General features: G+C 37.4%; 1 protein-coding gene and 1 non-coding gene across 6 annotated transcripts in view; one reads left to right on the plus strand and one right to left on the minus strand.

The window, feature by feature from the left end:
- Positions 1–26,374, plus strand: part of ETV1 (ETS variant transcription factor 1) — a 97,874-nt gene that overhangs the window by 22,183 nt on the left and 49,317 nt on the right. The gene's annotated exons all lie outside the window — the stretch shown is intronic.
- Positions 18,664–18,742, minus strand: LOC147374573 (small nucleolar RNA SNORD36). Its single transcript, XR_015163288.1, has one exon. It is a non-coding gene; the product is annotated as a small nucleolar RNA SNORD36 (small nucleolar RNA).

Genomic DNA, 26,374 nt, shown 5'->3' on the forward strand with positions numbered 1-26,374 from the left:
AAGGAAAAGTAACATCTAAATATGGTAAATGCTTGCTTGCATTTAAAAATGAACTTTAGAAAAAGCATAATTAATGGGGAAATGTATAAATAGAAATTATAGTAGATGACTATGGACTTACAAGTAAAAAGTTGCATCAGTTTTATTAAAATATACTCTAGTAGATAGATATTTTTAACAGTTTTTGGTTTTACCAGTTTATTCTTCATAAGATAGATGGTTGAGACTCAATGCCAAAATGAAAACCAAAAGACAAAGCAAAACAACCACCCTCCAAAAAAAATTGGGGTTTTTATAGCTGACAGCTAAAATTAGGTATCACAACACAAGATTTTTGCTTTTTGTTTCTGATTTTATTTATTCTTTAATTTGGCCTTCAGCATAACAAATTATCCTAGAAATTAACTTCAGAAACACATTCAAAGGGAATATGTCAACAAATACTTTCCAGTCACCCTGCCTATAATTAGTATCAAATTATTTTGAGAAAAGTGATCTGTGCCTTCTTTGGTTGAACTTTACTCAATGTTAAATAAGTATACTGTTATGCAGTAACTGGACTTATTAGTCTAAGAGCCAAACCATATCTATTGGAAAATTTAGGTAAGGGATGAAGGTGGAAAATTATTTGCAGAACTAAAATTATGTTCTTTTTTTTAGTATTTTTAATATATGCAAGACACTTATGTATAGTGATGAATAAAAAAGCAAAAACAACATTGATTAGTAGTTACAAATAAAGCCAAAGCAACGATGAAAATAAGTACATTTTTGAGCCACCAAATTTTGTATGTAAATTTCATGTAATCAGATGTAAAGGAGACACGAAGAGAGAATCTGAGCTAAACTAGTCTATGTGAATCTTCCTGTCATAATTGTATGTTTAGTGTTTTTATGGAGTTGTATTTATATCATTCTTTTTCCGTTTTTTCCCTTTTTTAACGTTAACTGTCTGCTTAATATGCATAGTGCATATTTGCTTCTGTCTGTTATTGAATTTTCTCCTAATGAGAGTTTGTGCTGTGTTTCACTAAGTAAAAGTGGTTGATTTAATGTAGTTGCTTTTTTAAATCTAATGAGTTGTGCCCTAACAAGTATTACTGTGATTTGGCTTTAGCTGAGGCTGTTGTTAACTCAAGAATGTATTTATTGAAAATTTGTCAGGAATGGCTAAATTAAAAATCCTACTTATATAATGTCTGATTAAACTTTAAGAAAAACTACTTGTGGAATGGTTTTGTATGCCATCTTTAAAGCTTATTTAAATCTAAGTTTTAGCCAAAAATCCATTTTACTGTAGATGCTACATTGTTAAACCACTTAGGTTTGTTTCAGTTACTCCTATTTGTTGGATTTACAGTCATGTTAAGAGTAATTATTAGATCCCATGGAATAGGTTTTGAACTGTGATTGTTCCTTGATGTGTATAGGAAAATATTATACTCATATTTCTGTTTGCAAAATTGGAGTGCTTGTATATGCTTACAAATGTGAGCCATATCCATTATATTCATTTTTATGATTTGAAATATGAATAATAGATCTTAGTGGTAAACATTTTAATTTTTCCTATGAGATTTTAACTTAGTTACTGGTACACATGTCTATATGGTTTTATATTAAGGATGCTCGATGGGTTTAGTGCCTGTGCTCAGTTGTGTCCACATTTTTTGTGACCCTGTGGACTGTAGCCCGCCAGGTTCCTCTGTCCATGGGGTTTTTCAGGAAAGAATACTGGAGTGGGTTGCCATTTCCTCCTCCAGGAGGTCTCCCCAACCCAGGAACTGAATATGTGTCTCCTGCCTTGGCAGGTGGAATCTTTACCGCTAAGCCACCTGGGAAGCCCATTAAGTAAGTTTGTAAGGCACCAAAGATTTATTCATTCAACAAATGTGTTTTAAGCCTATTATATGCCATGCTTTGATCCAGGCATTGGTGATAACAGTGGTGGGAAAACCAGAAAAAATTACCTCTACTCTCATGAAGCTTTTGTTCTTACCGAGTGTAACTAATATAAAGTCTCACTCATCTCATGTTGAGGGATGTGAAGTTGTATCAGGGGTCAGTGTGTATGCATAATCATTGTGTGTTCAGACTCCAATCTGTTATGTTCTGAAGAAAATATACTTGGGTATTTTTTCAAACTTTGTTTATTTCCACAAAAAGCACTCTGCTTAAAGTGGTAGCCACTGGATTTCCCAGGGGATGTCTCTGTGTTCACACCTCTTTATTCCTAAACCTAAATTCCTGTGATGGTTGACTAAAAGAAGATATTTTTATCACTTTTTAAAGTTTATGTACTCTCATGTTAATAGCATACATTGTATATTACCATATACAATGTATTAACCTTTACTTTTTGAGATCATACTCGAAGATTCAGTTCATTTGTCCTTTATTCCTTAATTATCTTAGAATTGATGACTTCTTTGTGCTCATAGATGCTTTGTATACATCTCAATTTAAACAGGATTTCAATTGACTTGTAGAGAATGGATCATGTCCTACTCATCCTTGTATAATTCACATGTGGTGGGTATTCACTGAATATTGAACTGAATGACTAGCTTCTTGGGTGCTTAGATTCTTTTTAAAAACATTCATTCAGAGGTAGCTTGCATTGTTTAAAATCTTGTACAAATATCTGCTTTTATTTTCCTGTGTTTTATTTTCCTTTGAGGGATAATGGAAAGCTGTTCCCACTTAAGTAACATTAGAACTAAGTCTCGGTTATCAGATAAGGGCTCTCTGATAAATATTACTTAAGACTCATATCTCACAATACATTTCTCAGTAATCTTTATTTAGCACAAATAATCTTAAGTAACTTAGTATTGTTCCCATTTTATTCAGAGAGAATCTGGGATGTGAAATAATCTGGTAACAAGGCACAGGGTTGAGATTCGAGAGGTCAGACACCCTCATTCTGGCTCTCTCTGTGCAGATCTCCCTTCCCTGAGGGCCCAAATTTAGCCCACTGGTAGATTTCAAAACTGTTATTAATCTTGAAAAAAACATACATCGCAAAGAATGTTCTTCATAGGGAACATCAATATTGTTTGCAAATTCTTATTAAGGTGTGATAAGCTGAGGGAGACCAAGAGCACCTTTTTTATAGGGATTTGCAATGGCACCCCACTCCAGTACTCTTGCCTGGAAAATCCCATGGATGGAGGAGCCTGGTAGGCTGCATCCACGGGGTCGCTAAGAGTCAGACACGACTGAGCAACTTCACTTTCACTTTCCACTTTCATGCATTGGAGAAGGAAATGGCAACCCACTCCAGTGTTCTTGCCTGGAGAATCCCATGGACAGAGAAACCTGGTAGGCTGCAGTCCATGGGGTCACACAGAGTCGGACACGACTGAAGCAACTTAGCAGCAGCCCCAAGAAAGATATTCTATGAGCTGATGTGAGGTAATAGCTGGAAAGCATGGTGGGAGGGCTTGGTATTTGGGAACTATACCAATTCTCATCTAGGTTACAGTGAATTTTGTTTTTTCCTCTTCCTCAAATATTTTATCTTACTTATCTAGCATTGGAGAGATTTATGACAATATATTTTCATGTTTATGTGCAGGTTTTGACTTCAGAAATGTTTGAGACCTGGCATATTTTCCTTATTGGGGGAGGGTGGATGGGGAAGAATGGCTTGGGTAGTTAAGACAGTAGTTGTAGTTAGCAGCTGCAGAGTTAGTAGAAGTAGTACTAGTCACAGTAGTAGTATTGATGGAATTGCCAAAATAGTAGTAAATATTCATGAAGATCCCAAAGCGGCAGCTTGTGGATTAATGATATTAGCAGTCTTATTTTAAAGATGAAAAACTGAAAAAAAAATATTATTGGGATGTCTCTGGCTTCAAAAAAAAGTGTATGCTCATACTTGTGCCAAAGTGGGAAAACAGCAAGTAAAAATTATGCGAACCCAGGCACTTTAGCTTATTGGGGAATTTTTCTTTATCGAATTCTCTGTAACATTGGAGTAGAAAAAAATTTTTTCTCAACCATTTTCTTATTAAAGAAGGTACTTTTAAGTTCTGCAGACTTATTAGCACAAATATTTATTTGTTGGATGAAAGAATGAATTTTGAGTACAATATCTTTATACCAGTCTTTTGTGTATCTGCCCTACTCATTTTAGTGTGTCTGTGGTGCTGGTGGTTTAGTCACTCAGTCGTGTGACTCTTTGTGACCCCATGGACTGCAGCCCACCAGGCTGCTCTGTCTATGGGATTCTCCAGGCAAGAATCCTGGAGTGGGGTGCCGTTTTCTTCTCCTCTTAGTTTAGTATTACTTAGGCTTTTCACATTAAATAAGTATAATCAAGAATCTATAAACCACTATAAAATTCTGGATGTATTTTGATCAGAAAGAAATATAGGCCCCCCCCTCTTTGTCCAGTTTTTCCTCTGAACTTTTTAACACTGACATTTAATCCTAAAGCATGATATACTCTTCTTAGATTGTCTTCTAGCCACAGAGCTGCCAGCAGTTCTGTCAAATCCTCCAAAGGCCACTGGACTCGGTGAAAAGTGGCTCTTTCCTAACAAGATGTATGAATAACATTGAAGTAAACCCTTCAGTAGTGTGAGCTTTTTCCTTTGAGATAGTGGTCATGCGAAGAAGTTTGAGCTTTTTTGAGCTTTTTCTGCTGTTTGAGCTTGCTTTTCTCCGACTTTATGGACACAACAGCCTATTATGTTGATTTGATTTGATTCTCTAGTCCTTGGCACTGGGGCTATAGCATCAGGTAATGACTCAGTTATCTCTACTCACAGGACTGCAGGGAAAGCCAAGTAACTGGATGTTACTGCTCCATCTTTCAGGATGTTTTTGCCTTCTTCAGTAGCCCCACATTCTTGTTTCCTTCTTGGGCAACCAAACCTTGTTTTCCTTTCTGAAAGCTCTACTTTCATTCACAGTTTTATGTCAGATTAAAGGCTGGTGCATTAGGTTATCAGCTAATCAATAAACTTCAGTCATCCCATCTAGTGATAGAGCTGTTTCATTGATCAAAGTGGAAATTTAGGCCCTTAGCTTTTAAATGGCAATTTCGGAAGGTTTGAAGAATGTGCTTGTGGAAAGTATAGCCCTATGTTCTTATGTGTATTGAGAGGCGGTCATTAGAGTTTATGAACTGTGTCTGATGTGCACATAAGCAGATCCACATATAAAAATATCTATCTGGATTTTATCTAAAATATTTTTCTGATTTTCCTTACTTTTTTTTCAAATTCTAATCAGTAACTCTTTCTCTCTCTCTCTCTAAATGTATAAAACCTGTATTTGTCAGAACTGATGTTATGATGTCTTCTGAACCTCTAAGGTGAATTTTCAATAAATGCACATATAGAAAAAAAAAAAAGGTTCAAATGCTGTAATTGTGATATCAGGAAGAAAACCTCTTATTTTCCTATTAATTAAGTTATTAAATGGGTAATAGTTTAACAATCTTAAGATTTGGCATCTTTAGCCTTTTCTCTTGGTTGAGTTCCTACCATTGCTTTTTTTTTCTCCATAATAAAAAATAAGTGTAGCCAACAAATATTCATACTGTCAGGCATTATGCTAGATGCTATAGAATGAAATTTAAAAGCAATATTAGTGATAATACTAATCTCTCTTTGTTTAGCAATTTAGAATTTGTAGGTTATTTTCACACCCACATCTCATTTGTGCCTTGCAAAAGCCCTGGGATTTAGGCAGAGCAGACAACTTCATGCAGGTTTAATGAGATTCCCAGTCTCTTAGATAGTGAATGGCAGAACCAAAACTTATCTTGTAGTGTTTTCTCTTATACCCATCAGACAAATTGCAATAACCCATCATTCATTGAAATGATACCGCTGGGCAAGTGAATTAAAAACATATAAGTATTTTGGTAATATTAATATATATATACATAAATTTGTTTATATAATAAGTTAAAGGAAATATTGGAAAACATCCAAAAGTTTCTTATTGTGTATGGATGACTTCTAATTTATAACTTAATATCCAAAATAAATCATATATGGAAAACAAAGGTGGAATAGACAGCCCTTTAAGTTCCCTATTACCCTATGAAAATCACCTTCATACTTTGAATTGTAGAAGTGTGGTTAAGTCCTGTGTCTACATAAGCCTGCAGCTTCCGGAATCCTGGATGTTTGATTAACAAAATAATGAAGCGCTCCAAAGAGAATTTTTAAATTTTGATTTGGAACACTATTTCTCTTTGGACATTGTGTAATTTGGCCAGAAAAATGTTCCAATATTGTCCTGAAATTAATTGAACACTACATTTGGCATTTTGTCTGGTACAGCTTTTTTTTATATTTATTCAGCTATTTTATAGTATTAATGCTGAAGACACTAAATATATATACATATACATGGTATATGTATTACACCATGTAATATAGATATAGAATCCTTTCAACGAACCAAGTGCAGTATACTGCATGAGAGCCAGGTGTTGGACCTAGGATGCTTGGTTTCAGATCTCTGTTTACTTGGCGTGTGGTTTGTAAGCAACGCAAGATAAGACCTGGATAATAATGTTCTCATCCCCTAGGGTAACTTGAGTTTTAGGATAACTTGTGTATTTTTACGTAAAATATGTAAGTAATAATCAGTGAGTGATAAACTACTGTGCCGTTTTATGTAAGGGACTTGAGTATCAGGATTTCGGTATTCACAAGTGGGAGGAGATCCTAGATCTAATACCCTGAGGATACCTACAGAATGATTATAATATGACTGACACAGAGAAAGCCCTAGGTATGGTTTTATTCTATATACACACAAATATATATGAAATATACGAAACATACAATTCATATTATTGTTCATTTGCTAAGTGGTATCCGATTCTTTGTGAATCCGGACACCGCAGCACACTGGGCTTCCCTGTTCTTCACTGTCTCCCAAAATGTGCTCAAAATCATTGCAGTATTTCACAAATGTACTCATTTTGAATAACTTACCTTTATGTATTGTGTGTTTTGTTTTTGCCATATTTAGAAATTGTATCTACACCTCCTTACTTAAAAGGTTTATTTAAACATACTGTAAATTTGTACAAGGGTGATTTGATCTTTTAGTATGGGTTACACTAGCAGTTCAGTGCATATCCACAGTGATGCTGTCAGGAGACACTTGGAAGTGTTTGTACAAACCTGTTGTCATTTTGACCATAAGGATAAACAGAAGGTTGAACGGGAAACATTTGATACTTGAAAAAAAGGCCTGGTTATAGGATCTGTTACCATCTTATGTTTAAGATTATGGGTTATGCATTCTGGTTGATCAAGGACACCCTAATTTGTGGGCCTAGCAAAATTGCCTGCATTTCAATGTTTTTGTTGGTTTTGAAGTTGATGTATTCATTGAAAGGGAAAAAAGTGTTGATTTTTCAATTAAGATGCAACCTTTACAATGCAAAGCAATAATAATTATAGTGTTCACTCAGCCTGAAGAAAATATTTCACCAGTTAAATAGCAATAATCAAGATGAGAACTATATTAGAAGGGTGCTAATTTTATGATCATCTCTTATTTAAATAATAAAAATTAACCCCCAGGACCTTTGCTGTAACACACTGCTTGCATTGAAAGCCATATCAGCTTTAGATAGGGCCTGGGGAAGCACATTTAAAAGTTAATTGGTTGCTTAAGTTGTGAATAACCTAAGGTCCTCCTTATAAAATAGAATGAATGAATTAGCTAGGGAGTGACTGAACTTCTACCAGTCCAGTTGTGTTTGACCCAGCAATTGGGCTCTGTGTGCTAAATTTAAGAGAAGTAGATTCTAGCTGTATTAAAAAAAAAAAAAACCTGAAATTATTAACATTAAATGATTGTCAAGCACTAAGTAAAGTAAACATCTTAAACAGTAGCTGTAATTTCACAGGGTGACACAATGACTTTGAAGCCCAAATGTCTAGGTTCAAATCTTAAGTTGCACAGTTCAGTGCTCAGTCGTGTCCGACTTTTTGCAACCCCATGAATCGCAGCACGCCAGGCCTGCCTGTCCATCACCAACTCCCGGAGTTTACACGAACTCATGTCCATCGAGTTGGTGATGCCATCTCATCCTTTGTCGTCCCCTTCTCCTCCTGCCCCCAATCCCTCCCAGCATCAGAGTCTTTTCCAATGAGTCAACTCTTGCATGAGGTGGCCAAAGTACTGGAGTTTCAGCTTTAGCATCATTCCCTCCAAAGAAATCCTAGGGCTGATCTCCTTCAGAATGGACTGGTTGGATCTCCTTGCAGTCCAAGGGACTCTCAAGAGTCTTCTCCAACACCACAGTTCAAAAGCATCAATTCTTGGGCGCTCAGCCTTCTTCACAGTCCAACTCTCACATCCATACATGACCACAGGAAAAACCATAGCCTTGACTAGATGGATCTTTGTTGGCAAAGTAATGTCTCTGCTTTTGAATATGCTATGTAGATTGGACATAACTTTCCTTCCAAGGAGTAAGTGTCTTTTAATTTCATGGCTGCAGTCACCATCTGCAGTGATTTTGGAGCCCAAAAAAGTAAAGTCTGACACTGTTTCCACTGTTTCCCCATCTACTTCCCATGAAGTGATGGGACCCGATGCCATGATCTTTGTTTTCTGAATGTTGAGCTTTAACCCAACTTTTTCACTCTCCACTTTCACTTTCATCAAGAGGCTTTTGAGTTCCTCTTTATTTTCTGCCATAAGGGTGGTGTCATCTGCATATCTGTGGTTATTGATATTTCTCCCAGCAATCTTGTATCCAGCTTGTGTTTCTTCCATTCCAGCGTTTCTTATGATGTACTCTGCATATAAGTTAAACAAGCAGGGTGATAATATACAGCCTTGACGTACTCTTTTTCCTATTTGGAACCAGTCTGTTGTTCCATGTCCAGTTCTAACTGTTGCTTCCTGACCTGCATACAGATTTCTCAAGAGGCAGGTAAGGTGGTCTGATATTCCCATCTCTTTCAGAATTTTCCACAGTTTATTGTGATCCATACAAGTCAAAGGCTTTGGCATAGTCAATAAAGCAGAAATAGATGTTTTTCTGGAACTCTCTTGCTTCTTCCATGATCCAGCGGATGTTGGCAATTTGATCTCTGGTTCCTCTGCCTTTTCTAAAACCAGCTTGAACATCTGGAAGTTCATGGTTCACATATTGCTGAAGCCTGGCTTGGAGAATTTTGAGCATTACTTTACTAGCGTGTGAGATGAGTGCAATTGTGTGGTAGTTTGAGCATTCTTTGGCATTGCCTTTCTTTGGGATTGGAATGAAAACTGACCTTGTCCAGTCCTGTGGCCACGGCTGAGTTTTCCAAATTTGCTGGCATATTGAGTGCAGCACTTTCACAGCATCATCTTTCAGGATTTGAAATAGTTCAACTGGAATCCCTTAACCTCCACTAGCTTTGTTCGTAGTGATGCTTTCTAAGGCCCACTTGACTTCACATTCCAGGGTGTCTGGCTCTAGGTTAGGGATGACACCATTGTGATTATCTTGGTTGTGAAGATCTTTTTTGTACAGTTCTTATATGTATTCTTGCCACCTCTTCTTAGTATCTTCTGCTTCTGTTAGGTCCATACCATTTCTGTCCTTTATCATGCCCATCTTTGCATGAAATGTTTCCTTGGTATCTTTCATTTTCTTGAAGAGCTCTCTAGTCTTTCCCATTCTATTGTTTTCCTCTATTTATTTGCACTGATCACTAAGGAAATTGTACAGTTTACCATATTTGGGATCTTGGGCCAATTACCTTTTTTAAGCCTTGTATGTAAAGGGGAAAGTAAATGGATTGATGTAATGATTAAATGAGGTGTCTTATGTCAAGATTTTGGTATACAGGTTAGTATTTGATAACTCACACTCTGTGTAGAAGGAAGACATTATCTGTGTCTATATTCTTTTGAGGCCAGAGGATTTCTTAAGCTACCAGTGACAGTTTCAGGATCATAGGGCCAATAATACAGTTAAAAAGAATTGAAAATGACTGCATATGGTTGACATAGAGGTGAAGAATTTGGTTTCGTCATTCCTGCTGCCTACCACCTGCTGATAATATACTTATCCTAGATAGAGATCATGACTATATTATTCTTTAAAAAGTAAAGATCTCACCATTTTTTCCATTACCAACCCAAAAGGAAGGAGCACTACAGATGTAGCAGTGTTATCTTACAAAATTGTGAAAGATCCCATGCTTTCTCTTGTTTGTGTGGTAGGTTGTCTATGCCCAGTGCTTGAAGTATTTCCACTAAGAAAGACAGTGTATTTATGACTCATAATTGGAAAAAAAAGGTGGTGTGACAGATGAAACCATTTTTTTCTTAATATGTTATTTTACTGAGGTGTAGTTGACTTATAATGTTTCAGGGACACAGCAAGGTGATTCAGTTATACATATACACATATATTATTTTTGAAATTATTTTCCATCATGGTTATTACAAGATACTGACTATAGTTCCCTGTGCTATACGTAGATGGAACCATTTTTAAACCATGGTTAAGAGTCATCCTATTTTAGAAATTTTGTGAATTATTTGTACAGATATGATGCCAAGATAAAGATAGACAAATATTTAAGTCTTTATTCATATGAAATACAGTTTTTGTGCATAAAGGTATGTTAAAAAAAACAAACCAAACCGTGATCCTTGAATTCAAAATCATACTAGGAAATTTGGAAGAAGAGGGTGAAATATGTCTGGGATGGTTAAGATACAGTAGAGTGAGAAGTTAACGTAGCAACCAAGAGTGTACTGTAGGTTCTGGGATCCTAACTAGTTAGGCTCAGTATCTCAATCTACTACTTCTAGCTGAGTGACCTTGGCAAGTCACTTAATCTCCCAATACTTCCATTCCAGTCCTTCCTGGAGCTTACAAAAAGGCTCTCAGTGGTAAAGATGCTATAGATGTAGAACAAGAATAAAACTAAACAGGGTATTCATAATTAACATCATTATTATCATAAAATTAAGAAAAGTCCTGCATGACTAACAATGAAAAGAATGCTGCATAAATACTATAGCGTTTTTAAAAGTAAGAGATTATTGTAAATTGGAATAGTTAAGAATGCCTGCATGAAGAAAATGGAACATGACCTGGAACTAGAAATCAGATCCTTAGAATAAAATGACCCATGAAATGCAGTGAGCCTGGAGATTATCCACCCTTCATGTGTAGTAGTAGTGAATACTTGCTCAGTGCTCCTTGTGTGCTGGGTGCTTTTCTAAGCACTTTATATGTATATTCATGTATTATTCTGTGTTTACACCAGCCTTGTGTTCTGTGAGCTATTATCTCCTTTTATTCAGGTGGGAAAATTGAGGCACAGAGTAGTTAAGTGGCTTGTTTATCATCATAGAGTGACCAGGTTGCAGATCTGGCTCTCAAGTTTACACCTGTAACCACTCTCCTACACTGTTCCAGATAGAGCTTTGTGCCCAGACTAAGGTTACGGGGCAAGAGAATTTGCCAAGGTGACTAGTAGTTGATGCCCAGGTTGTTAGGCACTTAATCCTCCTTAGTGCCTAATTTTCAATATTTCTGTGCATCTAGCACCCTGGTTGGCTTCTCATGATGTGTATGATTTCCCCAGTCATGATGGGAGGACCCATTAGGTTAGATGAAGGCCAGGTGTTAATTTCTCTGCAGGAAATCTGAACATTCTCTGTCCCTTGGGAAGAAAGGCAGTTGTATTTGGAGATTAGGTGTCATTGGAGATAGCAGGAGAGATGGAGTTTGAAGGTCAATGTAAGTCAACATCTGTGAGGCAACAAAAATCAATCAGGTATATTTGGGGTTTATTCCTAAGGACAAACAGGCCAACTTGGAAATTTCTAAGCATGCAATTAGATGTCACATTCTTGAGGAAGAGAAAGTAGAAAGAAAAAGGCAAAGGGACATACATAATATATATATTTTGTACATAGGTTTCAGCAGATAGGCACACTGTCATTAACCATATTTTAAAAACATACATACTAAGTAATGCACCTCTGTCAGAATTGTTTTAATTGTATCAGTGGAACCTAATGTGGTAAGTCTAAGAAATGTGCAGTGGCTGAGAATTTAAATGCAAGCATTGTAACAGGAGAGGGGAATCAAGCTTTATCTGACTTAATATTTATCCTCTGCACACCCTCAGTTTACAAAGCTCCTGTTAACTTCAAAGGGGTGAGGTGGAGAATGCAAACCAGGCCTGTTGTGTTGGTGGTCATAGTTTTTTTGCAGGTGGTCTCCATGTGTTTCTCCAAAGTTCATCTTTTCTATTTGCACACATGGAAAGAGTACCGAGTCCTCTTTCATCTTCATATTTTTGTAGTTTCTTGGAGCTATCCATTACAAAAAAAGGGCTAAATAAATTCTTTGTGTGTTTCGGTGCTAATGTAAGCTGCCGAATGTGTTAGCTGGTGACAGTATTTGACACACCTTATAGTCACTTTACACCTGCAGTTATAACAGATGCATTGACAGAGCTCTGTGTACTAAAGAATGAGGTTATATTTCAGAATACAACATAAAATGGAAATCTAAAAAAGAAGTCCATTCTGCTTGTGAGTTTCTTACATTATATTATGTTGGTAAATACAGGGGCTTGAAAAGAAATGCTGTTTGTTGTCAATGTTTGTCATCCTCTTTGATCACTAAGTGGTAGAAAAATGATCATTCCTGTATAATTTGTGATCAGCAGCAGACATTATAATATTCGTTTATATTCACATGGGCTTGCTGTTAACATCTAAGCGTCTCAAAAGGCAAATTTTAAAGAGATGGTTCAGGTTGACATAGCAGCAGACATAGTTTTGACAGTTTTCAAAGAAAGCAGTTAAACATTAGAATATGTTGATTGTTTGGCTATACCACCTCATTTAAGCAGGGAGATCCATTTATATAGACTTTACATCTTTAATTTTTAAAATCCACAAGGATTCAGTCAGATGAGTTCAGTCACTCAGTCGTGTCTGACTCTTTGCAACCCCATGAATTGCAGCATGCCAGGCCTCCCTGTCCATCACCAACTCAGACTCATGTCCATGGAGTCGGTGATGCCATCCAGCCATCTCATCCTCTGTCATCCCCTTCTCCTCCTGCCCCCAGTCCCTCCCAGCATCAGGGTCTTTTCCAATGAGTCAACTCTTTGCATGAGGTGGCCAAAGTACTGGAGTTTCAGCTTTAGCATCATTCCTTCCAAAGAAATTCCAGGGCTGATCTCCTTTAAAATGGACTGGTTGGATCTCCTTGCAGTCCAAGGGACTCTCAAGAGTCTTCTCCAACACCACAGTTCAAAAGCATCAATTCTTCGGCGCTCAGCCTTCTTCACAGTCCACCTCTCACATCCATACATGACCACTGGAAAAACCATAGCCTTGACTAGACGCACCTTTGTTGGCAAAGTAATGTCTCTGCTTTTGAATATGCTATCTAGGTTGGTCATAACTTTCCTTCCAAGGAGTAAGCATCTTTTAATTTCATGGCTGCAGTCACCATCTACAGTGATTTTGGAACCCAAAAAAATAAAGTCTGACACTGTTTCCACTGTTTCCCCATCTATTTCCCATAAAGTGATGGGACCAGATGCCATGATCTTAGTTTTCTGAATGTTGAGCTTAGTAGCTAATATTTAAATGAAATTTATGGGAAAATTCAATCTAGTGGGTAATTTACTAACTGGTTAGTGCATCTATATATTGTAACATAAAGACTTGCATTGTGTGAGGATTAGTATGATTTGATATGTATTTTAATGATGTGCTTCCCTGGTGCCTCTGATGGTAAAGAATCTGCCTGCAGTGCAGAAGACCCAGGTTCAATCCTTGAGTTGGAGAGATCCCTTGGAAAAGGGAATGACTACCCACTCCAATATTACTGCCTGGAGAATTCCATGGACAAAGGAACCTGGTGGGCTACAGTCCATGGGGTTGCAAAGAGTCAGACATGACTGAGCAACTAACACTTTCATTTTTCTTTGATGTTACCACCGAATGCTTTGCCCAAAATAGATGTAAAAAGATTTTTAATTTTGAAATATTATTGCTTCCATGCTATGATTTTCTATTTCCAATAATACCTGTACAATACTGCTATCCAGTTATGCTCAACGTGTTATGCTTAATATAGTAATCGAATTTCCCCTTATTTGCAGTTAGCAAGTCAAAGTAAAAAAATATACATTGGAAAGTTGCCATGACATTATTGGCCCTGGAGCCAAATTTAGTAACTGATGAGAAATCTTGGTTCTGTCAGATGGGGTGGTTTCTTGAAGGACCAGAACAATCTTATTACATGGCTTTTCCCCTGTAATGTGGCCTCCAGAATGCCCTTGTTGGGACCCTGCAGTAGAAAGGCTCTAGAGTAGGAAATGAAGGTACATTCTTCGAGCTAGCAGCTGGGAAGTTATATCAACAACTCTATGAAGTGTAATAAAAATTGGGGGATAATTTTCAACACATTTAAGAAACCCTTCTGGAATACTGTGAAGAAGATGAAAATTAAGGAAATGTCTTAGGTGTTCAGCGTGTGTAATTAATGAATAGTTGCATAATACTTGATTTCATAATTTTAGTTATTCTAACAATTATATATCCCTGTATGTGTTAGTTGCTCAGTCGTGTCCAACTCTCTGTGACCCCATGGCCTCTGTCCATGGATTTCTCTAGGCAAGAATACTGGATAGGGTTGCTATTTCCTTTTCCAGGGTATCTTCCCAACCCAGGGATCAAACCCAAGTCTCCTGCATTGCAAGCAGACTCTTTACTGTCTGAGCCACCAGGGAAGCTTCTTATGTATCTCTAGATCATATCAACTAACTCATATTTAATTGTAAATTTATATAAATATGTCTTAAAATGAATTGGGTTGTGGGATATAAAAATCAGATTTAAGAAATTGTATATCCATGGATAAAGTCATTCTCAGTAACTGTTCATTGTGAAGACTGTGAAAGTGTACAAGAGTAACCTCTTATACTCCTTATGTAATATTGTGTACTGACTTGGTTCATTTGTGATTCATAACTACCAACTGTTACACTGATTAAAAATTAAAGATGTGTTCCTGTAGAAAAAAAATTATAATCTATCATGTAATACATTTTTGTAAGAAAAACATATTCAAAGGAAGTTATCTATAAAAAATGAGTATGTTAAAAAAATTACAGAAATCACTTATATAATGCTAATATAATTCTGAAACTCTATTCCAATAACTCTTTTCTTGGGATTATATTCTTTATTTGTAGAAATGAGATATGTGTATATACTGATCCTTTACATTTGCTTCCTGCAACATTTGAAAGTGAAATCAGCTCCTTATATACAGCATTTTATGTGGTATCTCTTGATTATTTATTCCATGACCTTGGTTAAGCCTAGCCAAGGCTTTCTTGGTTGGTCTTTTTTACTAGCTTTTGACTTGTTTGCTTATTATATTGATGAAGGCTGGGCCTGTGTCAGTAGAGACTTTTGTAGTTATTGTTTTGATATCACTCTTATGCTGCACACTTTTAAAATTATTTATTTTTTATTTCTGCTCTGCTGAGTCTTCGTTGCTGAGCGGGCTCTTCCGCGGTTGTGGCAGGTGGGGGCTACTCTTCATTGTGGTGTGCAGGCTTCTCACTGCAGTGACCGCTCCTGTTGTGGAGCACAGGCTCTCGGGCATGTGGGTTCAGTAGTTGTGGCCCATGGGCTCTCGTTGCCCCAAGGCATACGGAATTTTCCCACACCAGGGATCTGACCCGTGTCCCCTGCATTGACAGGTGGCTTCTTATCTGCTGCACCCCCAGGGAAGTCTCTGTGCTATAGATTATTTTAAGTTGATATTTATTGTTAAGAAATGGAAAAAAGGGCTTGATTGGCATCTGGAGATGCTGATGATCTTGTCACAGTTTTGAAAGCAGACACTGATACTTAGCTATGCTTCTTATTTTTAAAGAAAATCTTGATGGATTTCCATAAGGAAATTTGATCAACAATATTATCTGCTGTATGAAAAAAATATGTAGTTTTCTAAAGGTTTCTACATAATAATTAAATAATTTTTTCTTCCTAAAGATTATTTTGAGGTTAAAAAATGTGATTCCCAAATCCTAGTATTTACTTTTATCTCTCATGCATCTCCCTTTCTTGGGGAGCATTCTTAATCTGGTGCAGTTACATAAATCTTTTTCACGGTAGGCAAGATAGTTTGAGTGCAAGCTTTTCTGTAAAAATGGTCATTTCTAATGGAAAATGCTCTAGAATACATTGAATTAAATATTACAGAGCATGTTTAGAGAAAATCTCCAAATTTATTTTGGGGGAGAAGTTATAAAAATTTTGAGCTACATAGTGGTTGGTTTAAGTAAAATGTGTCTGTGGTATTTACCCGCTTTAGTATTAACAGCTGTAACCATTGAGGTCAACTGACAGATGATTTCTTCTTAAAAAGGTGTTTATTGTCAGGAAAATTGCAAAGTTTCCTTTGTAATTACTCTATCTTTGTTATTTTGGCAGCCTGTAAGTTTTATTGGTATTTACTGAAAGGTAATTTTTTTTTTTGGCTCTTGCCAGCTGCCTTTCTGTTTTTGGGCAAACTTTGCTAGCTCTGGTATTCAGACCATATTTTCAACTTTTTCTGCCGATGGGGTTGTTTTGAACAAGGAGCCAAGTGACAAATAATGTCTGAATTGTTCTCAATCATGTTTTCAGGAGAGTGACATCAGAATACTGCAGGTGTACTTCAGTCATTTGAGTCTTGCCTCCTGCTTATCCAGTGTATCATTTTGGTACTACTGCTACTACTAAGTCACTTCAGTCGTGTCCGACTCTGTGCGACCCCATAGACGGCAGCCCACCAGGCTCCCCCGTCCCTGGGATTCTCCAGGCAGGAACACTGGAGTGGGTTGCCATTTCCTTCTCCAATGCATGAAAGTGAAAAGTGAAAGTGAAGTCGCTCAGTCGTGTCGGACTCATAGCGACCCCATGGACTGCAGCCCCCCAAGGTCCTCCATCCATGGGATTTTCCAGGCAAGAGTACTGGAGTGGGGTGCCATTGTCTTCTCCGATTTTGGTACTGAAGTGGTCAATTTAAGACCAGGCAAATTACAGAATCTCACTATTTTCACATGCAGCCTGGAGGAAAAGTATGTTGAAATTATGAATCAAAAGTGAGGATTCTTGTGTATGGTGTTAGAAAGTGGTCCAGTTTCATTCACCTCCCAGAATATTGGAAATAAAAGCAAAAATAAACAAATGGGACCTAATTAACCTTAAAAGCTTCTGCACATCAAAGGAAACTATTAGCAAGGTGAAAAGACAGCCTTCAGAATGGGAGAAAATAATAGCAAATAAAGCAACCGACAAACAACTAATCTCAAAAATATACAAGCAACTCCTACAGCTCAACTCCAGAAAAATAAACGACCCAATCAAAAAATGGGCCAAAGAACTAAATAGACATTTCTCCAAAAAAGACATACAGATGGCTAACAAACACATGAAAAGATGCTCAACATCACTCATTATCAGAGAAATGCAAATCAAAACCACTATGAGGTACCATTTCACACCAGTCAGAATGGCTGCGATCCAAAAGTCTACAAATAATAAATGCTGGAGAGGGTGTGGAGAAAAGGGAACCCTTTTACACTGTTGGTGGGAATGCAAACTAGTACAGCCACTATGGAGAACAGTGTGGAGATTCCTTAAAAAACTGGAAATAGAACTGCCTTATGATCCAGCAACCCCACTGCTGGGCATACACACTGAGGAAACCAGAAGGGAAAGAGACACGTGCACCCCAATGTTCATCGCAGCACTGTTTATAATAGCCAAGACATGGAAGCAACCTAGATGTCCATCAGCAGATGAATGGATAAGAAAGCTGTGGTACATATACACAATGGAGTATTACTCAGCCATTAAAAAGAATACATTTGAATCAGTTCTAATGAGGTGGATGAAACTGGAGCCTATTATACAGAGTGAAGTAAGCCAGAAGGAAAAACATAAATACAGTATACTAACGCATATATATGGAATTTAGAAAGATGGTAACAATAACCCGGTGTACGAGACAGCAAAAGAGACACTGATGTATAGAACAGTCTTATGGACTCTGTTGCAGAGGGAGAGGGTGGGAAGATTTGGGAGAATGGCAATGAAACATGTAAAATATCATGTAGGAAACGAGTTGCCAGTCCAGGTTCGATGCATGATGCTGGATGCTTGGGGCTGGTGCACTGGGACGGCCCAGAGGGATGGTATGGGGAGGGAGGAGGGAGGAGGGTTCGGGATGGGGAACACATGTATACCTGTGGCGGATTCATTTTGATATTTGGCAAAACTAATACAATTATGTAAAGTTTAAAAATAAAATAAAATTAGAGGAAAAAAAAAAAAAAAGTGAGGATTCACTAACTTGAAACAAAATCGAATCTTTCAAGCAGTATGGGGTCATCAAATCCAAATGGAAAGATTCTTTTCAGGAGGTTAGTATTAAAAGAAGTAAGGCCCAAACATTTGAAGAAATAGAGCTATGATATAATTTTTTAGACTTGTGGGTGTGAAATATAGGTTTGGAATTTCAGTTGCCTTCTTGGGGATATTCACTTTGTAGGTTGTGTACCATTTTTCATACCTCTGGGCTTATTTAAAGACTTTTCTAGTTCATACTATTACATGTGAGATGAATTCTAAATTTAGAATTATACTGCTCTAGTTTTGAAGACCATGATAATAAATTCAATTTAAGCAAGTCTTTGCATCACTATTTATTTCATTGCTTAAAAAAGAATACTGGAGAAAAGTGGTTATATCTATACTTAATTGCATAAAAGCTTATTTATTTGACTACATGTTCTTAGTAAAACTTACAAATTACAGAAAACTGCTGGTCTTTTTAGTAATTATTATTCTAAATTGGTGACAGGCATATTAGTAATTGGCAGTCTTCTTTGGCAATGAAGTACTATCTTACTTTCTTTTTTTTTTATGTTATTATGGTCTATAGAGTAATTAATGTAAGTCGCTCAGTTGTGTCTGACTCTTTGCAACCCCATGGACTGTAGCCCACCAGGCTCCTCCATCCATGGGATTTTCCAGGCAAGAATACTGGGGTGGGTTGCCATTTCCTTCATTCTTTTCTATTGTGTATTGTCTGCTTCCTTTTTTTAATCAATAGATTTCAAAGAATATATTAACACCATTTTGAACCATTTGTTAGAGATCTAGTCTGCAGGGGCTGGCACTCTGGGGGTTGTTCTGGAGAGATGGAGGAGGCAGCAGTGCAGGATGGAAAAAGCCCACCTTGTTCTGTCCTTCCTATGAGAAGGACCTGTCTTCATGATCACACTGTAGTGAGGACAGAGCACCCTTGGTGTCTGGATATTCTGGCCATCTGTCATGGCCACCCTCAGGACTTCTTCATGCTAGACTGAGAAACACCAGGTAGTGTGGGTATCTTCCAACTCAGCTAGGAATAATAATAGATCCTGCTCAGCCTTTTCCAAAAAAGTGTTGTCCATTATTTGAAAGAAATCACAGAATTACAAGGTAGGGAAGTAATATTTATTTTTGTGATTTTATAGGGCTTAACAAGTAACTGTATCAAAGCATAGTGGAACAATTTCTGCAGAAGAGGTGTCTTCCATATTTATAAAGGTTTTAATTTGGTAATTGATGAAGGAGGGTGGTTTTTGAGGGGTGCAGGTTTGGGTGGGTATCTTGATTCAGAATGCCATTTCAATTTATTAGATCTGTTTCTCAAATAGCTGCAGCTTGTTCAGGTTTCATTCCTGCCAGCTGGATATGAAGTACTCTCTGTTTGGGCTCACTATATGGAATCTGTTTCCAAAAAAATAGTGTCGTGCTGCTTTCCATCTACTGGACCAGTAGGGGTAGGAAGATCTGATTTGAAGCCAATGCAGAATGCAAAACTGATTAGATTTGGATTGTTCTAACAGGAGGCCTTCTTTTCCCTGTTCTTACCCTTTTCCAGATGGAAGAACCAGTTTCCTTCCAGGGTACTTTCTCCTGGCAATTAGACTGTGAAGATGAGGTTCATTTAGCACTACTAGAAGTACTATTATCGTAGGATTAGGCTTTAAAATTTAGAGGAATGAATCAACGCTGTTTGTCCGAGCGTTGTTTGTCTTTAATTTTCAATTAATGGTGCTTGTAATGCTTTTAAATTAGGAATATAACTTTTTATCTTTTGATCCTGCTTTTTGTTTTATCAATATATTAATAATAGCATTACTTTCCATCATCAAGTGGAAAGTAGGTGGTCCATGAAATGCCTTTTAAAGCATCAGGCATTTTAAAATGTTAACCATATGTTCACCTTTCTAATGTGCATTAGGTACCCTCCCTTGAATATAGTGGATTACACCCAATTGTGCTTTTTCATAGTGATTAAGGCCCATTATGAATTCCAGTGACCACCGTTTGCTAAAATGCAGTAATGCCCTCAGTTATTATTGAGGTACTTAGAGCTGTGTGGCCTCAGAATGTTATGCCCTCTGAATGTCTTATGTCAAATCTTTAGATTTTTCTTAGATATTAGTGAACAGTTACTTACATCCAGAGTTACATTTTAGAACTGCAAGGTTGCTTAGTGTGATGCTTTCATTTGGAGATTAGGAACTGAAGCTCGGAGAGGTTGTACAGTATGCCTGGAGTCACACAGCTAGCTAGCAGTGGGGTGGGAACTAGGTCCAGATTACTTGATTCCTCATCCAGTGCTCATTCTACCAGGCCATGCTGTTTGCTTTTTCATTCTCTCAAGGTACCTTGCTTACAGATTCTTCTCCATGTACACATTTTTTGCTCTTAGTAAGTAGTTGACTTAATAATGTGAAATTGAAAACAAGATGAAATAGAAGAAGTAGTGCAAGTAACACTCTGATGGCTGAAGTCCTGCTCCTGTCATTAGTCACTTTACTTCCTTGAGTTTCAGTTTACCCTCTGTGAAAGGAAGTGGTTGGAGTCATAATGGTAATAACCAACATTTCCTGAGTGCCTACCATTGCCAGGTACTACTTGAAATTCTCCTGTGCATTACCTCATTGAACTCTCACACAAACTCCATGTGGAAGGTCTATGATAAGCCTCATATTATATAGGGAGAATCCAAATCTTGTAGTAGCTACCTGGTTGACCAGAAGTCCTTAAACCAGTAAGTAGCAAAGCCAAGGTTCCTCTCCATGCTCTTAGCCACCGCTGCTATGTCTCTGGATGATCTAAATGCTCTCTTAGCTGTTGTGCCTAAATATTCTGGGTTTGAATAATAACTATACCAATAGCGGATATTACTGAGTACTTACACACTGCACATAGAGTGTCCTATTTATTTAATCCTATCAGCAACTCTATGAGTCAGTTGCTGTTATCATGCCCATTTTTTATAGGAGAGTAAAGTGAAGCACAGAGGCTTGCTCAGTTTTACTACTGGTAAGTCAAAGTGGTGGCAAACTTTGAAACCTGACAGATTGAAGTACCTACTACCTTTGCAGCCATGCCTTATTGCCTGAGAAGGGTACTTGAGTACCTAAGCCTGAACGTGATATGAGTTTTATATTTATTTTTGCTGATTAGAGGTAATGTGTATGTGTCTGAGCACGTGCACATCCACATGTAGAAACACACTCACTAATGATTTCTTAGCTACGTGTTTGGTGAGGTGTAGAAAACACTCATGCCCAGTGTAGAAATGGGGGAAGTGAATTTAGTGCAGGAGATAATGGAGCGTGGAGTGGGAGCTATAGTGAGGACTGTGGCAGAGAGGAAAACACAGGTTCTGGCCGAAGAGGAAGCTGACAGTGAGTTCAGTCAACTTTTGAGGCTGGAAAGTAGAATCAGTGTTGCTGGATATTGTGTATTTTTTTTTTTCCTAGAGAAGCCAGAGTTTTGGATTTTTAAACCAGAAAGAGATTTTGAAGCTTATTTTTAAATGATCTCAACTAACTGAAATTAACTGAAGCTCCTATGTGAATCAAATAGAAACCCTCTGGTTTAGACCATCAGTACTGCTAGGTAGATGAATGATCTTCAGGTGAGAGAGAGTTGACTACATCATGGTATCACCACTAATTTTAGAAGAGAGGATGGGTCCCATATCCAGAATACTTGTCCATCCTCTTTTGTCTGTTAAAATGGCATGATGGTACACTGTGATGTAGAGAGTTGAATTATGAAGTGTACTTCTAAGAAATAACTGTCTTGTGAGGCTGTGGAACCTTGTCAGAAGGCTTTACTCTGCAGACCCCGAGATTTTGGCTTCTGATTTTGGCTCTGTCCTCAGCACTGGTTTTCAAGTCTGTAGATATCACACCTGATTCTGGATGGGGCCTTGAGGTGTGGAATGACTTCCGGGACCATTATACACTCTGTCCTCTCTTTTGTTCAGGTATGTACAGCCCCCTGGCAGGACCATTTAGGAATCCCTGCAGTGGAGTGTGTAGTCCCTATTACTACTTGGAGTTTGGTACTAGTTAAAAAAAATCGGATTGTCCCCTTCTGAGAAATGTGTGGCTTCTCTGAGATTCAGTTCTGGTTTCCAAACTGCCCAGGAAGTTCCTTGCAGGTACTGAGTATTTACTTTCGGTAGCAATGTAGGGATGGGTTAATGACTGTTGATCTTCCTCCAGCGTGCTCCTCTTAGCACAGCAAGGCTTCTAGGTGATTTGCTCACTTCTTGTCTCTGTGTTACATTTTGGTAATTTTCACAATATTTCTAACGGTTTTATTATTACTATATTTGTTATGGTGATCTGTGATCAGTGATCTTTGATGTTACTATTGTAATTGCTTTGGCTTTTCTTTTTTAGCAAAAAAAAATGTATTTTGTAATCAAAAAAGTAGCTCCTCTTTTTTATCTTTTTACCCATTTTTATTATTTAGTCACTAAGCTGTGTCCAACTCTTCGTGACTCCATGGTCTGCAGGCTTCCCTGTCCTGTTACTGTTCCCCAGAGTTTGTTCAGATTCATATCCATTGAGTCGATGATACTGTCTAACCATCTCATCTTCTGCCACCCTCTTCTCCTTTTGCCTTCAATCTTTTCCCAGCATCCAATGAATTGGCTGTTTGGAAAAGAGTCATACCCATAGGGCATTCACTTATGATTCCTTTAGCACAGAGGTTTCTGGTAGAAATATCAGCTCAGTCCCTAAAACTTGATCACATATAATGTTTTCAATTCAAGAATGCTGGGACCCACAACAAGGGGTGAAAGTCTCCCTTAGTTCACCTTTGTGATTGTTACTGCCCAGAGTTCTGTGCGCTGCCAGTACCATCAAAGGACCAACTAGATATGATGTCTAACCCCACTGATAATACTCCTTTTAAAACACAGAAAAAATACACATCAACTTGCTGTGCTATGGTCTAAATTTTTGTCTCGGAAGTATTATAGGTGAATCTATTTCCAGATGCTGCAAATAACGGAAAATAATGGAAAACGGGAATCAGGGTCTCTGTCCTTAAAATGTGTTTCAGTTTGCATTTTGATAGCGGTTTAGAAATGTTATCGCTTGTTTTGTCACAGACATAATTCACATCTTTCTTCGGGTACTGTAAACAAGAGAAATGGTTTAATGGCCCCATAAAGGCACTCTGCTGATAGCTGAGATTAGGCCCTTTAGTAATGGATGTCAGTGTGTGTATGTGTGAGTGGTATGTGTCCGCGGTGGGGGCAGGGCGAGCTTGAAAGAGGTAAATGTACTGGAAAAGAATCTATGAGAGGCTTAGATGCGGCTGAAGTGCCTGCCGATTTTCTGTAAGTCTTGGAAGATGGATTTATTAAGCATGTAACACTATTGTCTTTATTTGTACACAAACGTTCGCCTTTGCTTCTGGAATTTAACCCTGTACTAATTGAGGTCATTGCCACCCATTTATCACTTGGAATTGAAGTGATATTAACTTAAAGTGAATGCTTTTCATCTGGTGAGTGTATTTCCAACTACATATATTTATATAAAAGGCTACATGCATTTTTCATGCCATACTTGTATCTGGCCTTAAATAACCTAATTTATGTATACCATTTACTTTTTCCCCTTTTTACAGAGGCTTTTTGAAAATTCACTGCCATAACCAAGGGAAATTTTTTTTACAAGTGCTTTAGTGTCCACAAAGTGATTTGTTTTGACTTTCTCAGTTATATTTTGTAAACAAGTATAGAAAACTCTCCGCATTATACATAACCATGGTCGAAGTAAATGCTTTGAAATTCCTCAAAGCACATAAATTTCTAGTGTTTTAGAGCCTCAATAATATGTCATTTTTTTCACCATCATGTTTATGTATATCCCTGTAAATAGGCCACACAGGGCTGTTTATCTGATTTGGAGAGTCAGAGTAAACACAGGGTTAATAAAGCAAACTCGAATGTCCCTTGTTAACTAACTTAGCATATCCTAACACTAGGAGGTGTCACTATGCCATCCATCCACTCTTATATTTTCTTTTTTCTTTTTCTTTGCAGACCATAATCTAGAATAGGGATCAGAAAACTTTTATTTTTTTCCCTGTAAAGGATCAGATGGTAAATATTTTAGATTTGGTGGGTCAAAGGGTTTCTGTCACATTGTTACTCAATGTAGTCCTAGACTACATAAATGAATGGGTGGAAAAGTGTCCCAATAAAACTTTATTTACCAGAACAGGTGGGAAACTGGATTGACCCATGGGCTGTGTGATTTGCCAACTCTTGTTCTAGAATACTGTTTTTTTGTTGTTGTTCGGTCGCCAAGTTGTGTCCAACTCTGCCACTTAAGCACACCGGGTCTCCCTGTCCTTCACCATCTCCTGGAGTTTGCCCAAGTTCAAGTCCATTGAATTGGTGATGCCATCCAACCATCTCATCCTTTGTCACCCTCTTCTTCTTCTGCCTTCACTCTTTCCCAGCATCAGTGTCTTCTCCAATGAGTTGGCTCTTCGCATCAGGTGCCCAAAGTATTGGAGCTTCAGCCTCAGCATCAGTCCTTCCAGTGAATACTCAGGGTTGATTTCCTATAAGATTGACTGGTTTGATCTCCTTGCTGTCTGAGGGACTCTCAAGAAATTTGTTCAGTAGATCATTCTAAAATAGATTTTTTTTGCACAGCCCAGAAATCTCACCATCAAAGTCAAGAGATTCTCATCAAGGGTCTAAACTCCCAGCTAATATTGATTCAAAAACTACAGATGTGATTCAAAGATGTAGTTTTATTTAGATAAGTAGTTAAAAATGTGATGTGTTTCTCTTCCCAGGGTAATTGTTTTGCACTCACAGAAATTACTGCTGTATTTCACTTGCATATATGATAAGAGTTGGGAGGAAAGCAAAGTGAAAGGTCACAGCTGAGACAACTTATCATTGTATTTATGCTCACTGTCCACATAGAGAAGGGGACCCATCATTTGTGACATTTTGGTTATCAGAGTCACAGGGAAGCTTTAGTTGTTGGATAGCAATATTTTTCCTTCAGTGGAATATGAGTAGTGTGAATTTTTAAATGCCTTTGGTCCCAGCAATAAATTGAAAGAAGGCAGAATGCCTAAAAGCAAGCATGAATGCTCTGAGAATTGTTTTCATTTAGATGCAAGTGCCAAGAATATATTACTAAGGTTATGTATATAGAAATATGCATTGCATACACATGAATTAATCAAACTTGAAGACTGGATAATATACTTATTAGAACTTTTCTTAAAAAAAAAGCAACGTTATGAAGCTCCAGTTGGAGTTCTGTGAGCTCTTGATGGTAGGACTTACTGTTCAACTTCTTCTGTAACTCCACATGTCCTGTCCCTTAGCAAATGGCATAATGTCTAGGCCAGTAAATGGATGAATTAATGAAGAAATATATGGATAAAGAAACATCTGATATAATGTTACAGTGGTTCTCATGCATGATGGAAATCTTAAGTGTGCCTACACAAAGTAAATTTGAATTGTATGGTCAAGGGTTCAAGAGTTGCTGCCCAAAGCCCAAGACTTTAATTCCTACCTATAATAAATTAGTCCTAGGCTTTTAGTTAGGCATGAAGCTTAGCTTCTTTATGCCTCTTTAAATTTTTTTTTCCCAAAATTGGAATGCTAATGTCCTTCTTGTCTTGAATGATGAAAATCCAGAGTTGTTGAAGATTCTTTGGAAACTTTATAATATTGTGTAAATCTGAGTTTTTTGAGGCTTTGTAGGAGAGTTTTCTATCACTATTCCAAACTCAATGAGAGTTCAATATATTAATATTAACACCAAAGTTAAGCATATTATCTTTCTTAAATTTACTTCATGTTCACTATAGAAATATAAACAAAAACTGAATTCATAGATTTCATTGTTTATTGTCTGAACTAACATGAACCAATCAATCATAACATGGTCTGTTTTCAGTTTAGTAGTAACCAAAAAAATAC

The sequence above is a fragment of the Bos grunniens genome, chromosome 4 (genome assembly GCF_055505025.1).
Source record: "Bos grunniens cultivar Pamir isolate PY7600 chromosome 4, Bosgru_T2T1.0, whole genome shotgun sequence".
Taxonomy (NCBI): Eukaryota; Metazoa; Chordata; class Mammalia; order Artiodactyla; family Bovidae; genus Bos; species Bos grunniens.